This window comes from Doryrhamphus excisus, chromosome 3, assembly GCF_030265055.1.
Source record: "Doryrhamphus excisus isolate RoL2022-K1 chromosome 3, RoL_Dexc_1.0, whole genome shotgun sequence".
Classification (NCBI taxonomy): Eukaryota; Metazoa; Chordata; class Actinopteri; order Syngnathiformes; family Syngnathidae; genus Doryrhamphus; species Doryrhamphus excisus.
Genome location: NC_080468.1, coordinates 22721857 through 22736508, shown reverse-complemented (window position 1 = coordinate 22736508; position 14652 = coordinate 22721857). Strand labels below are relative to the sequence as shown.

General features: G+C 40.5%; 1 protein-coding gene across 6 annotated transcripts in view; it reads left to right on the top strand.

Moving 5' to 3' along the window:
* The window catches only part of LOC131125136 (phospholipid-transporting ATPase ABCA1-like), a 124487-nt gene that overhangs the window by 15969 nt on the left and 93866 nt on the right, over positions 1 to 14652 (top strand). For all 6 annotated transcript variants that reach the window (XM_058066359.1, XM_058066360.1, XM_058066361.1 and 3 more), the window contains 3 exons: positions 9642 to 9743; positions 11607 to 11757; positions 14119 to 14238. The gene's annotated coding sequence lies outside the window, so the exon portion shown is untranslated. The remainder of the gene's footprint in view (positions 1 to 9641; positions 9744 to 11606; positions 11758 to 14118; positions 14239 to 14652) is intronic.

Genomic DNA, 14652 nt, shown 5'->3' with positions numbered 1-14652 from the left:
AGCAGCAGAGCAGACGTGTTTCCATACTTTTTTTGTCTTGTGTATGCCCAGAACTTTTTTTTGTCATACTATGATACGTCTAAAATACTAAAAGTTGGTTCCGATACGCTCCCACGACACACGCAGGATGTACCTCCTATACCAGCAGCAGGGAGAGTACATTTTGCCATTTTGTTGTCCAATTAGTGGCGGCCATTCTTCTTGCATATGCTCCTCTTTACTCGCCCCTCTGTTTTGTTGTCTGCAGCGTAACGAGATTCCGTTACCAAAGTTACAGAAGCCAGGCTCTGCAAGAAAGAGGAAAACAAAATGGCAGTCAATCAACCCATTATTGATCGGCAAACCGGGAATCCTCCCCATGTCCACATGTCCAAAATTACCTACTTCAGTCATATGTGTTGATTATTCTCCAACCATAGAATGTAACTAAACTGTTACGGTTTTTGTGAAGCTGTACCACAGGTTATTTTCTCCTTGGGGGAACTCGTTGTAGCACACGTGTTCCATTTTATTGTGTGGCTTAATATGAAATGACTGAGAATATTCACTTATTGTGGAAATAATTTCCACATAGACAATCTTTGACTATCAGTAGAAGGTCCTTTTTTAGAAATGGCATCCCATTTCGGACTAAATGTATTGTTGTTTTTCGTAGACTGTTTTTTTGAGGTTTATCGGCGAGTTTGCATGTTCCAGATCAAATCCCAAAGCCTCATGTCTTTTTTCCATTGACAGCTGAGTTTAAAATTAATAAGGTGACGAGTCAAGGCATTACAGCGCAGCAGTGAAACACCTCCCGCCTTCTCATCTTCAGGCAGTGGTAATCCATTACTGAGCTCTAATAATGGTGCCACTCATATAGCCACCCCCCCCACCACCATCCTTCGAGAACCTCGGTGTGAGTCACGCCTGGGGTTAAGGGACTACTATGGCGAGGAGTATGACTATGACGGATGTGAATGTTGACTGCAAGGACGAATGATGATTAGCAAGAGTCGAGGCCACTCTGTGGGAGGCCTACTCCCGACAGTATGTCATAGCAAGTGGACAGGGACAGGACAATGCTAACTCCACATAATTATTACTATTTTTTTTGGGATATTAATACACATATGCTATATGGGAAGTGGCAGCTGAAACACAAACAACACATTTAATTAGTCGGAGAACTAGTCCAGTGGTTCCCAAACTGTTCAGTCGCTTATCCCTGGGACACCAGTCGCTCTGACGTTATTAAAGCTCACCGCATTAACATTTGTCAACAAGGAAGAGGTGAAAAGGAGAACGAAAATACTAGGACTATATATACTATATATACTGGGACTATATACTAATACTATTATATCGATATATCAATATATATATTGAATTTTTTTGCCGACTCCAAATTGTCCATAGGTATGAATGTGAGTGTGAATGGTTGTTTGTCTATATGTTCCCTCTGGCTGGCGACCAAGACTGCTGGGATAGGCTCAAGCACGCCTGCGAGATGCATTCACAGACACTCCAATGCGTGGATGTGTTGTCTAAATAAACACAAACATTTATCTTCCTATTCATGTATCCTATATATATATATATATCCTATTCATATATATTTTGTTGATTAAAATACAGTGGAATGTTGATGGCTGGTGCGTACCACGTTATAATAAGCCTGTACGGAGGCACTTGGCTTGGAGGTAATTATGAACAAAAGAAACATGTCCAATCAAATCATCCAATAATGCGTACTTTAATAAGCAGTCTTTGCATTTTTGCTTGACAGTTACAAAGCAATGCTTTCGTACAACACATTTTCAACACTTTTATTGGGCCTGGAAATATAATTATAAATTATATAAATAATATGTGGGCTGAACAGTGGTCAAGTAGTTAGCGCGCAGACCTCACAGCTAGGACACCAGGGTTCAATCCCACCCTCGGCTATCTCTGTGTGGAGTTTTCATGTTCTCCCCGAGCATGCGTGGGTTTTCTCCGGGTACTCCGGTTTCCTCCCACATTCCAAAAACATGCTAGGGTAATTAGCGACTCCAAATTGTCCATAGGTATGAATGTGAGTGTGAATGGTTGTTTGTCTATATGTGCCCTGTGATTGGCTGGCGACCAGTCCAGGGTGTACCCCACCACTCGAAGACAGCTGGGATAGGCTCCAGCACCCGCCGCGAGGAAAAGCGGTAGAAAATTAATGAATTAATTAATTTGTGTTTTCAAGTGAATCGGCAACCCTGAAGTGGCATAGAAAATTAATGGATGTAATTAATAAATATAATTAATTTAAAAAGCAGGAAAAAAGACAATCTCACTAAAGAATAACACAGAACATTATCTTTAATTTACACTGTATATTCTGTTTAATGTTTTAAAAATTTTTTTAAGAAAACAATAGAAATAGTATAAAAGTAGCCCCACATTTCCTTTGACTTTTCCATATGCAGCACTGCTTTAAATACTGTAATTTTACCATTCGTAGCTGTTTCAAAGGCTTTACTGGAATAATAATAAGCATTGACAGAGCAGGCGTTCAATGCTTTAAAATGTCTTCGGAACGGATTGTGCTCCACCAATGCAAATGTTGACACGGCTATTAAAGCCGTGACAACCCAGTTTGAGGGTTCTAATCTCAACATCTGTCTCGCATTTTGTCCCTAGAGCACAGAAATGTCTCTATATCTTCTTGTGCTGTACAACTTTAGCTGTACAACTAGCTGTCAAACTGCTCCTTAGCTCATTCCTGCTGTACACCCCCCCCCCCTTTCAAAAAGACATGGAGGTGAGTGCCTTTTAGCTGAAATGCAAAAAAAAAAAAAAAAAAAATCCCCCCCTTTTTTGCTGTCATTGCTACTTCGACTTTCTGGGAGATTTATTTATTTGATTCTGTCTCTCACGTCCCCATTTAAGAAAAAAAAAAAGGAAAGGAGGTCTGTGGGCTTTTCATATCAGTCAGCATGATGGAATGCACCACTTGTACCTCCTTGGAGATTAAGCAGCGTGAAATGTCAATTTGGAAGAAACGGGCAGAAAGACAAAGTTGAGTGCAGGATAAAGGGAACAGAAGAAACCGAGAGAAAGACGGAAAATTCAAGACTCGGTCCTGCGAGAACGGGGAAGACACCAGGGAGGATGAAATATTTGGACTTGAACTGCCAAGTCAACCTGATTCTATTCTATGATGTTTTAAGGACGTCCTATAAAACACTTGTCAAAGATCCTCTATATGACAGGAGCTCTGTGCTGTTTTAAACAACAGACTGCAAAAACGGGCCTTTTTCTTAGCTTAGTGGAAGGTTAATGAAGCCACCTTTTCCCATCATGCCCACTGGGTGTTTTTATGGCGGAGGAATTAATTACTTGTGACAAATACACCCCGCACTCAGACGAAACGTCGTTTTCGGCCAGGCGGCCTGTGAACAAAAACATTTTTCCAAAGCGTCAGTTATATTAGCCGTGAAGTCGCCTATAATCGCTGGACGCTATGAGAGAAGTAGCCTCAAATGTACGTGCTTTGGTATGCTTGACATTATCTCGCCTCATTTTGGCTCTGGAAAAGGTACTTTGTAGTAGTACTTTGGAGTCCAGTAGTCCACCTTATTAGTGTACATTAAACCATGAGAGACACAACTGACCCGATTGGAAAATTACCATCATCCATCCATTTTCTACTGCTTATCCCTACAAGGGTCGCAGATGTGCTGGAGCCTATCCCAGCTGTCTTTGGGCGAGAGGCGGGGTATTATATTAATATATTATTTATTAATCATACATATATTCATTCATTCATTTTCTACCGCTTTTCCTCACGAGGGTTGCGGGGCGTGCTGGAGCCTATCCCAGCAGTCTTTTGGCGAGAGGCTGGGTACTATATTAATATTTATTAATCATACATATTATTCATTCATTCATTTTCTACTGCTTTTCCTCACGAGGGTCGCGGGGCGTGCTGGAGCCTATCCCAGCAGTCTTTGGGCGAGAGGCGGGGTATTATATTAATATATTATTTATTAATCATACATATATTCATTCATTCATTTTCTACCGCTTTTCCTCACGAGGGTTGCGGGGCGTGCTGGAGCCTATCCCAGCAGTCTTTTGGCGAGAGGCTGGGTACTATATTAATATTTATTAATCATACATATTATTCATTCATTCATTTTCTACTGCTTTTCCTCACGAGGGTCGCGGCGCGTGCTGGAGCCTATCCCAGACTGTCTTTGGGCGAGAGACGGGGTATTATATTAATATATTATTTATTAATACTACATATTATTCATTCATTCATTTTCTACCGCTTTTCCTCACGAGGGTCGCGGCGCGTGCTGGAGCCTATCCCAGCAGTCTTTTGGCGAGAGGCTGGGTATTATAGTAATATATTATTTATTAATCATACATATTATTCATTCATTCATTTTCTAACGCTTTTCCTCACGAGGGTCGCGGCGCGTGCTGGAGCCTATCCCAGCAGTCTTTGGGCGAGAGGCGGGCTATTATATTAATATATTATTTATTAATCATACATATTATTCATTCATTCATTTTCTACCGCTTTTCCTCACGAGGGTCGCGGCGCGTGCTGGAGCCTATCCCAGACTGTCTTTGGGCGAGAGACGGGGTATTATATTAATATATTATTTATTAATCATGCATATTATTCATTCATTCATTTTCTACCGCTTTTCCTCATGAGGGTTGCGGGGCGTGCTGGAGCCTATCCCAGCAGTCTTTTGGCAAGAGGCTGGGTACTATATTAATATATATTAATCATACATATTATTCATTCATTCATTTTCTACTGCTTTTCCTCACGAGGGTCGCGGGGCGTGCTGGAGCCTATCCCAGACTGTCTTTGGGCGAGAGGCGGGGTATAATATTAATATATTATTTATTAAACATACAAATTATTCATTCATTCATTTTCCACCGCTTTTCCTCACGAGGGTCGCGGCGCGTGCTGGAGCCTATCCCAGCAGTCTTTTGGCGAGAGGCTGGGTATTATAGTAATATATTATTTATTAATCATACATATTATTCATTCATTCATTTTCTAACGCTTTTCCTCACGAGGGTCGCGGCGCGTGCTGGAGCCTATCCCAGCAGTCTTTGGGCGAGAGGCGGGCTATTATATTAATATATTATTTATTAATCATACATATTATTCATTCATTCATTTTCTACCGCTTTTCCTCACGAGGGTCGCGGCGCGTGCTGGAGCCTATCCCAGACTGTCTTTGGGCGAGAGACGGGGTATTATATTAATATATTATTTATTAATCATGCATATTATTCATTCATTCATTTTCTACCGCTTTTCCTCATGAGGGTTGCGGGGCGTGCTGGAGCCTATCCCAGCAGTCTTTTGGCAAGAGGCTGGGTACTATATTAATATATATTAATCATACATATTATTCATTCATTCATTTTCTACTGCTTTTCCTCACGAGGGTCGCGGGGCGTGCTGGAGCCTATCCCAGACTGTCTTTGGGCGAGAGGCGGGGTATAATATTAATATATTATTTATTAAACATACAAATTATTCATTCATTCATTTTCCACCGCTTTTCCTCACGAGGGTCGCGGGGCATGCTGGAGCCTATCCCAGCAGTCATTGGGCGAGAGGCGAGGTATTATCTTATTTATTAATCATACATATTATTCATTCATTCATTCATTTTCTACCGCTTTTCCTCACGAGGGTCGTGGGGTGTGCTGGAGCCTATCCCAGCAGTCTTTGGGCGAGAGGCGGGGTACACCCTGGACTGGTCGCCAGCCAATCACAGGGCACATATAGTCAAACAACCATTCACACTCACATTCATACCTATGGACAATTTGGAGTCGCTGATTAACCTAGCATGTTTTTGGAATGTGGAATATACGTATGGCATATGGATGACATGAAATTGAGTGTTTACGTTTTTGTTAATGTGTGTGGTGGGAACAAGGTGGCCATAACTATCCCAGAATATCACCTCCCAGAAGTTGGTAGCGCCCCCTATCTGCTATAGACATTTTCACACTGTACTTGTAGCCCTAACTGCAAAAAAAAAAATGCATGCATAAAAATGTAATGTTTGTTAGAAACAACTAGGAGGGAAGACCAGGACACCAGTGATCATGTGTCATGATGAAAAAAAAAAACACAAAATAAATATTAATATTTGTACATGAGTCCATTTTAAGTAAAAAATTGCAGATTTCCTAATGAAATACAGAGACTAAAATGAAGACGAGCGTGGTTTCTCAGCTTAGTGTGCAAGCCACGTCGTTCCACAGAGGAAAAGCCAGCATTTTTGCATCAAATGCATTCGATATATTTTTATGCTCTGCTGAATGCAGTCAAATGACGGCCGAGATAGAGGATGATATAACCAAACTCAGCAGGAGGTGGTCAGAAGTATCGGAATTTTCCCGGAGAAGGATAGAGTGCATGTACAGCACATGATACTAAATAATTGGGACTAAGAATTAATTAAAAACAAAAAAATATTTTTTTGGCTATGGTTTTAGTGAGCAACGTGTATTAATGAAAGGAGTCAGTGCATCACCTTCACTGACATTTTCAAAATGGCTTTGCCATTGAAAAGACACCAAATTTTGGTATCTGGTATTTGGTACCTTGAATCTGACCCTCTGTTTAAGAGTATGGAGGTTGATCCAGGTCCAACAAAACTAGCGTTGTATTTGTTTTTGTGTATTTGTATACCGTGCACATTGTCACAATGACAAAGAGGTTCCTATCTGCCTGTATCCTTTTTATAATCCCCCGGAGAGCAGGCAAATTCGGGGACCTTGTAAATCACAAGTTTAGTAATTTTAGTATCATTTGCATGATCCATGCAGGACGTGACGATATATTCACGCACCTGTCAAGTAGTCGTGAAATTCTCCTGTATGGCTAAAAATGTTCTTCTCCCCAAAGAAAAGCATGCGGAAGATACACATTTCATCCATTTTAAAAAGCACTGTCGTCCGTATCCTGCGGGAGACGTGACAGCGGCATTAGTCAAAACAAGGGACACAGTGTGTATACAAAGGCCATACTGTCCCAACAGATATATTAGCAGTCTAGCAGCCTCCACGGGATACGTCATATATTACTTCACGCTGAACTCATCAAGTATTTATTTTTTGGTGCACCCGTGACTACTTTAAGTTTTTTTTTTTGCTAGCATTTCTATTACAAAAGAAAGATATACAGCAGGGGTCTTAAATTCAATTTACTTGGGGGCCACTGGAGCTAGGGTCTGGGTGAGACTGGGTTTTTTGTTTTATTAAAAACAAAAAAAATTAAAAAACTTCGCTTTGGTTCCAATTTTCTACAAGAAAACCTCTGATAAAACATTCCACTGTTCTCAAATATCTTACTTTTTATTTTTCTACACAAAATAAGATGAAAAATAAATAAACAAATCAAGAAAAAAGAAAATCAATCAATAAATAAATATAATAATAAAACAGCAAATAATAAAAACTTAAGAAAACACACATAGTTGGTGGGTAGACAAATTATTTTTTTCAGATTAAAATTAACAAAGCATTATTAGAGCCCTGTAGACATGACAAAACACGACTATAGTCACATTTATACTCTTTTTATTTACAACATATTGCGCAACTGCAGGGTCTTGAGACACATGCTAACTCGCAAACTAGAGAGCTAGCGACCTAAACGGTAGCCTTCAAGTTATTTCCTTTAAACTTAAATAGCCAAAAACTTACCACTTCCACACGGATAGGGAGGATAACTATTAACAGTTATTTAACCTTTAACATGAACATTAATCAAACGTAATAATTTTTTCTGAGTACATGATACCATACAGCATCCATATCAAACTTGCGCGGGCCGCACTAACATTAAACTGGAAAGCCAAGGAAATACAGCTGGAATAGGTGCAGATTCTAGAAGATCTAGAAAGCTTTCTGTTCGGGTTATTGTGTGCAGCTGCTCGATGGGAGTCCACAATACAAAACAAACCCAAAAAAGTCCACTTCAAAGTCAGTGTTTATGATCCACAGTGAGAAAGACACTGGGCAAAAACAGCTTGCACGTTCCGAGACCAAAACCACTCCTGAACAAAAAGTAATTCTGCATTTTAGAAAATATCAACCAAAAGGCGAAAGAGAATGTCCGGCAGTCTGCTGGTCACCTCAAGCTGAAACCAACAAAAGTGCTTGTGTCGTTTTGCACTCATGTCACTCCTCATGCAAATCTTAGAGGTTAAGCTCTCCTCTCACTAAGTGCATGCAGTATGTATAGAATGCGTTGTGGTGCATTGCAGTATACTTGCTGCGCTAAGGCGATGACTTATCTCCACCTCTTAAGTCAGTAGTAGTACAGTACAAAAAGTGCCATGCATGCAGATACATGAACACGCTGCCTTTTTTTTCGTGCAAACAATCCTCCGGCATCGACTATTTTCCTCTTGCTGTGTGTTCTCCAGTACAGAAGTCAGTTACGCTACAGTGGAGCTCCGGGCTGCAAAAAACACCCAGTAGTGATCCATATTTTGTCAATGACTGGAGCAGGAAGACACAGATTTTTTTTAGTTTTCCTGTATCTTAAGTGTCTTTTATTGCATAACCAAATAATACTTTGTTTTTATTTATTTAGTAGGTGATCTGGGGTCAGTCGTCAACAGGAAATACGCCATTTGTACAACCAGAAGCTCAAATTACAAGAATGTTTTGCTTTACGTATGTATTATTTGCAATAGCTCAGTGGTTCTCAAACTTTTGACAGGCACCAATGAAGTACCCTTTCAGACATGTACCCCCGAGTCCTGCACACTTAAAAAAAAAAACATAAACCGTATTATGTTAATTAACCTGAAATATTGAACCTACTTATTTGTTGATATGGATATGATGCACATAGAGCAAGGAACAACTTGCTGCTCTGTCTCCTTTCTGCTGCGGTCTGCTCGCACTGAGGCATACGGGCACCCTTGTAATTTTGAGTGTTAGGCGCCAATTGTTTTTTTTTTTTTTTTTTATTCACATACCCGCTATGGATTGAATTGAAGTACCCCCAGGGGTACGCATACCCCACTTTCATAAACAGCATGAGTACTTGTAGTTCATCCACTCATATATTTTCTATACTGCTTATCCTCATGAGGATCGCGGGTGTGCTGGAGCCTATCCCAGGTGAAAGGTGAAAGGCGAAGTACACCCTGGATTAGTGATTATTTTTAGTCTTTAGGGCTAAAATATTTCAATATGCATTCATTCATTCATTTTGTACCGCTTTTCCTCACGAGGGTCGCGGGGGTGCTGGAGCCTATCCCAGCTGTCTTCGTGCGAGAGGCGGGGTACACCCTGGACTGGTCGCCAGCCAATCACAGGGCACATATAGACAAACAACCATTCACACTCACATTGCATACATTCATGTTTATGCAAATCTTTGTTCTATTGGTGTTTTTAAATGTATGCCTGAAATCCAAAAGACAAATAATCGAAATGGATTTTGAACAGTCAGTTTGATTAAAATTACAGCAAATAACTTTAATATGAAAACTAGTGAATACATTTAAAATTGACTTTCAATCGAAAAACATAAGTACTTTGCGTTTTGCATTTTTTGGTAATAATGACTGCATAAATGATTGGATTTTAACAGAAAATATGAATCTGTCCAGGAGGCATCCTGACCCTAAGTCCGAGCCACATCATCTAGCTTGTCTCAATGTGGAGGAGCAGTGGCTCTCTTGGATGAGAGCGCTCTCACCCTATCTCTAAGGGTAAGTACATTGCAGCCCAGCAAAATCATTGCGGATGCTTGTAGCAGCGACCTTGTCCTATCTGTTTCTGCATTTTCTTTAGTTATTAATTATTGTTGTATGTGCACTATAGGAAAAATCTGTTTTTTGAATATAATTGGCAAAATAGCAGTCAAATGAGTCAAAAAAAAAACCCTATTACCCACATTTTGTCCATTCCATTTGTATCCCAACAGACAATATGTGGCAGATTATTTTTAGAAATGATTACCCAGGTGCCCTTTTTAGGCATTTTTTTTAAGCAGAGCTATAGACGACATTCAGTGCGAGCGATTACTCCTGAACGATGCCTGCCTTTTGTGCGCTCAGATTGGAAACTCTTTCCGCACAGTCTGAATGCTGAATGAAGCCTGGCAACCTCATGATCCATTCAAATAAATAGGATCATTGGGAAGCGGCGTTATCAAACCCGTTTGAGAAAAGGTCAGCCAGCACAACAGCCGTGTGTAAAGGAGGATTTGAATATAGCCATTGTGTCCTGGTTTTCCCCTTCTAGTGGCTTCAAACACACCGTACATTTTTTATGCATGAACATTTTTGCAGACTATGTTTTGCATTCAGGGCTTAAGAAAAAAATATACTATATAGCAAAATGGGGGACACTATGGTGACAATCTGATCTTCTGGTAAAAGCCAAAATTTCACATCTTGCTTTGACCACTCACATTGCTCATTTAAATATCATACACTATCTTATATACCCTGTCAAAATTTCACAGTGACCGATAACAAAAAACAAAAAAAATCGAATGAAGTATATGTATCACCTGTCATTTTCATTATACAAGTGTATAATTAGTTTGGAGCTGAGTTTTGCATAACAAAATGGTAATGGTTTTATTTCATTTGAACATGCATCAGATTACAATTTAATGCATCCCATAATGAGTTCACAGTTCCACATGTCCTCCATCTGGTACTTTTACAATCAGTAACTGTTACATTTGTTCACTTCCTGCTTTCCATAATACAGTTTTTTTTTAATAATGCTATGCTATGACCATACAATGACATAATGGGTACCATAGTAACTGTCAAAACATATACAAAGCTGACAAAAGTGCTTTTTAAAATTTAAATAACAGCAAAAGTAATACAAGTAAAATACACCCATTGCATTTCACCTGTGTGAAATATGTCAAAATTCCAAAACGATAAGATAAATCTTGTAGTATTACATTTAAAGTATACAACCTGGACATTTTAGACATTTCCTGTTGAGGCTAGCATTTCCCATGCTAGCAAGCTCACATAAACTACTTTTGTCATGCTAGAATACACAGAAAAGGGAAAGAAACATGTGTTCATGTTTCAAATACCGCAATGTTTCACCCACACACACATTCATGATATTATTTACTTTATACTTTATTATTTAATGTCATCCATATGTCTAAAATAACCTGTCAAAATTTGACAGCGATCCATTGAATGAACCGCCATGAAGTCGTACTTAAGCTATATCACTTGTCATTTCGTTAGTAGTGCATTAGCGCCACCACTTTGGAGAGCTAAAAACAAAGAGCAATTGCTGAAAGAAAAACTTGCCAGCCCACGGTCCGCAATTTGAGCACCCCTCATCGGCATCCAAATATGGAGGTGTTCTTCTACTCCCACATTGTCAAACTCGGGTGGAAAGTATCCAAAAAAGTGGAATAGCTAGATCAGATGTGCTTGTGCCTGTGCTCAATCCGTGTGGGACGTGTTTTTTTTTTTGTCTTTTTGGCTTCGTCAAAACATTGCAACAGCATCTGTCAAGAAAAGGTTGGCGTTTTTTTTTCCCCCCTCAACTTTTCAGGTGTCTCTTTTTTTTTTCCACCTCAGGACATGTCTCCGCCTGCGAAGCAGAAGAAGAAGACATGGCACAAGAATAATAGAAAGCTCAGCTGTGACCTCCTCGAAGGCAACACCTGTGTTGGGAAGCGTGTCCCCATCCAAAGAGTGGACAGCATGTGGATGAACTTCCTAGCTTGAGGTATGTATGTTTTTCGTCTTTTTCTGCCGTGTTCTTCATTCATTCATTTTCGACCGCTTTTTCCTTACGAGGGTCGCGGGGGTGCTGGAGCCTATCCCAGCTGTCTTCGGGCGTAAGGCGGGGTACACCCTGGACTGGTGGCCAGCCAATCACATATAGACAAACAACCATTCACACTCACATTCATACCTACGGACAATTTGGAGTCACCAATTAACCTAGCATGTTTTTGAGGAAACCGGAGTACCCGGAGAAAACCCACGCATGCACGGGGAGAACATGCAAACTCCACACAGAGATGCCCGAGGGTGGAATTGAACCCTAGTCTCCTAGCTGTGAGGTCTGCGCGCTAACCCCTAGACCACGGTGCCGCCCTGCCGTGTTCTTATTGTGTTAAAACGGACACAATGTATATTTTGCTTTTGTCGTTGTTGATTTGTACTGTTGTGTCAGGCAATAGTAAGTACCACAATTAATTCCATGTTAGGCCCCATTTGTGACTATGTAGCGTGAAAGTACTCCAGGTGATGATCTTTTCTTAAGGAGGGAAGCGAATTTATTAAGGGTTTTATAGCAACAACTATACATACTAAAAAGATGGCGGTGGTTTATTATGCTTGGTAATAAAGAGTGATATGAAAATGGTATACATGAGAAAGGTAGACAGGAAGTAAACACTGGGTATTTTGGTGCTAATTAGGACCCGTGTGTGCTGAAAAACAATTTTCTTTCAAGTTTTTTTCTTTTTTTCCAATGGAAATGCATTTTTTTGATTGAAAATAAATATTGCAATTAGAGATGATAAATAATAGCTAGTAGAATCCATTGCATGGCGCCGCGTTTCCTGTCATGATTGTAATCAAACCGCCATGTCCCTCGGGCACTTTCAAACTGTTCTTTGGTACTTTTCATTTAAGTTCTCACACTGCCACTGAACATACAGGTGAGACCTTCACTGAAGCAAAATAATTGCCTGGCCTAATGATGTGCTGCCGCTCCGAGGGAGCAGCAATGCCAGAGCGCACCTGCTGTTCCCGTATCAGTAAACCTCCCCGTCCCGTCTAGAATACTAATAGAAACACAAGGAAGGAGTGCTTCTGCAGCATCAAATATTTTTTGTAGTTGTTTTGAAACCATAAAAAAACAGTTGAAATACAATCGTTACCAGTGGAGAAGAAGCATGATGGACAGCAACCCCCCCCCAAACTCAAAGAGTGCCGTCAATCTCAAGTAAGCGGTCCCCCATTTTAAGAAAGACGCTGGAGGGTTTGCTCCAAATATAGGGGGAGTCAAACTCCTCAGCCTCCCTGGGAAGGTCTACTCCTGAGTTGCTGGAGTGGAGCGGTAAGGCCGACTGTTCTAGTTAAACCTCTACACAAGCTGCAATGAGGTTTTCGTTGTAGTCCAGGCCCACCCATGCAAGGGTCCTGGACCCTGGAATTTGTCCAACCAGTCCACATGTTTTGTGGACTTCATTCATTCATTCATTTTCTACCGCTTTTTCCTCATGAGGGTCGTGGGCATGCTGGAGCCTATCCCAGCTGTCTTTGGGCGAGAGGCGGGGTACACCTCGGACTGGTCGCCAGCCAATCACAGGGCACATATAGACAAACAACCATTCACACTCACATTCATACCTATGGACAATTTGGAGTCACCAATTAACCTAGCATGTTTTTGGAATGTGGGAGGAAACCGGAGTACCCGGAGAAAACCCACGCATGCACGGGGAGAACATGCAAACTCCACACAGAGATGGCCGAGGGTGGAGGTAAGGTATTTAATAATAATAATAATAATAATAATAATAATAATACATTTTATTTGTATAGCGCTTTTCCAAATACTTTACAGAAGAATGTTGAATAAAGCAAGTAAACATAGTAGAAGACACACCAAAATACAACATTCATTTGTTAATACACAGTTAAAACATTAAAAACAGATTTGACCATGTGCCTTGAAGAATGAGTTCAGGGCCCACTACTTCCAAGTTATCTGATTCTTGTTTAATTGGAGCAGGATTCTTGTTTGCTGTGAAGTGAAGAAACAGGTCATACAGTGAATAAACTGATTTATTAACACGTCCCAGTGTATCATACCAACCCTTGGGAAGCACGTAAATACAGGTAGCAAGGTAGACATCCCCTAATAGATGCTAAAATCAGGTTTGGAGAATTGTAGGTCATCATCCTTCAAGTCACCATGTGACCCAGCTAACAAGTGTGCGTGCACGTGTCCGTGGCTGCCTCCGGTACAAGGGTAAACACGCTGTAACACACACCACCTGTGTGCTATCACCGTGGCTACTGTCGCCATGGTGGGCTGAGCGGAGGTCATTTGCATGCTTTATGACTCCAGGTAAAAGGAGAAGAAGACGCAGGTGGGCAGGGCTTCAAGTCAATAGACATGAGGACTTTTATTGTGATGCACAGCTCTCACATGGCCGCCAGCAAGTGGTGACGGCAACACAGCAAGGAGGTAAGATTGTTTTTGTCATTTAGTATGTCTTTTAATTTTGTTGCCTGTTTTGTCTCTGCTAGAATGACTTATTCATGGCTTACCTAACTATTTACACCGAGGGCTGCATACTGACTATGTTGATATTTTTAATTTTAACGGGTGTTATTAGTATTACCATTTCAACTTATTTTCTTCTAATTACAAATTATTACTCTTCTATTTTCTGTTTTATGCTGTAATTGTACCTTTTCTAAAATGCACCCAAGGCCTATAAACATGGGGCTGTGAGCCAAAAATGGCTCCCGGAAAGACATTTGGACATCACTGGCTGACAGTATTTTTTTTTTAAAAAAAAAAAAAGGAAGTTATGGTCTCATAATTTAGGATGTGTCATACAGTACGGTGAACTTTAACTCGGTTCCTTGTTAATGA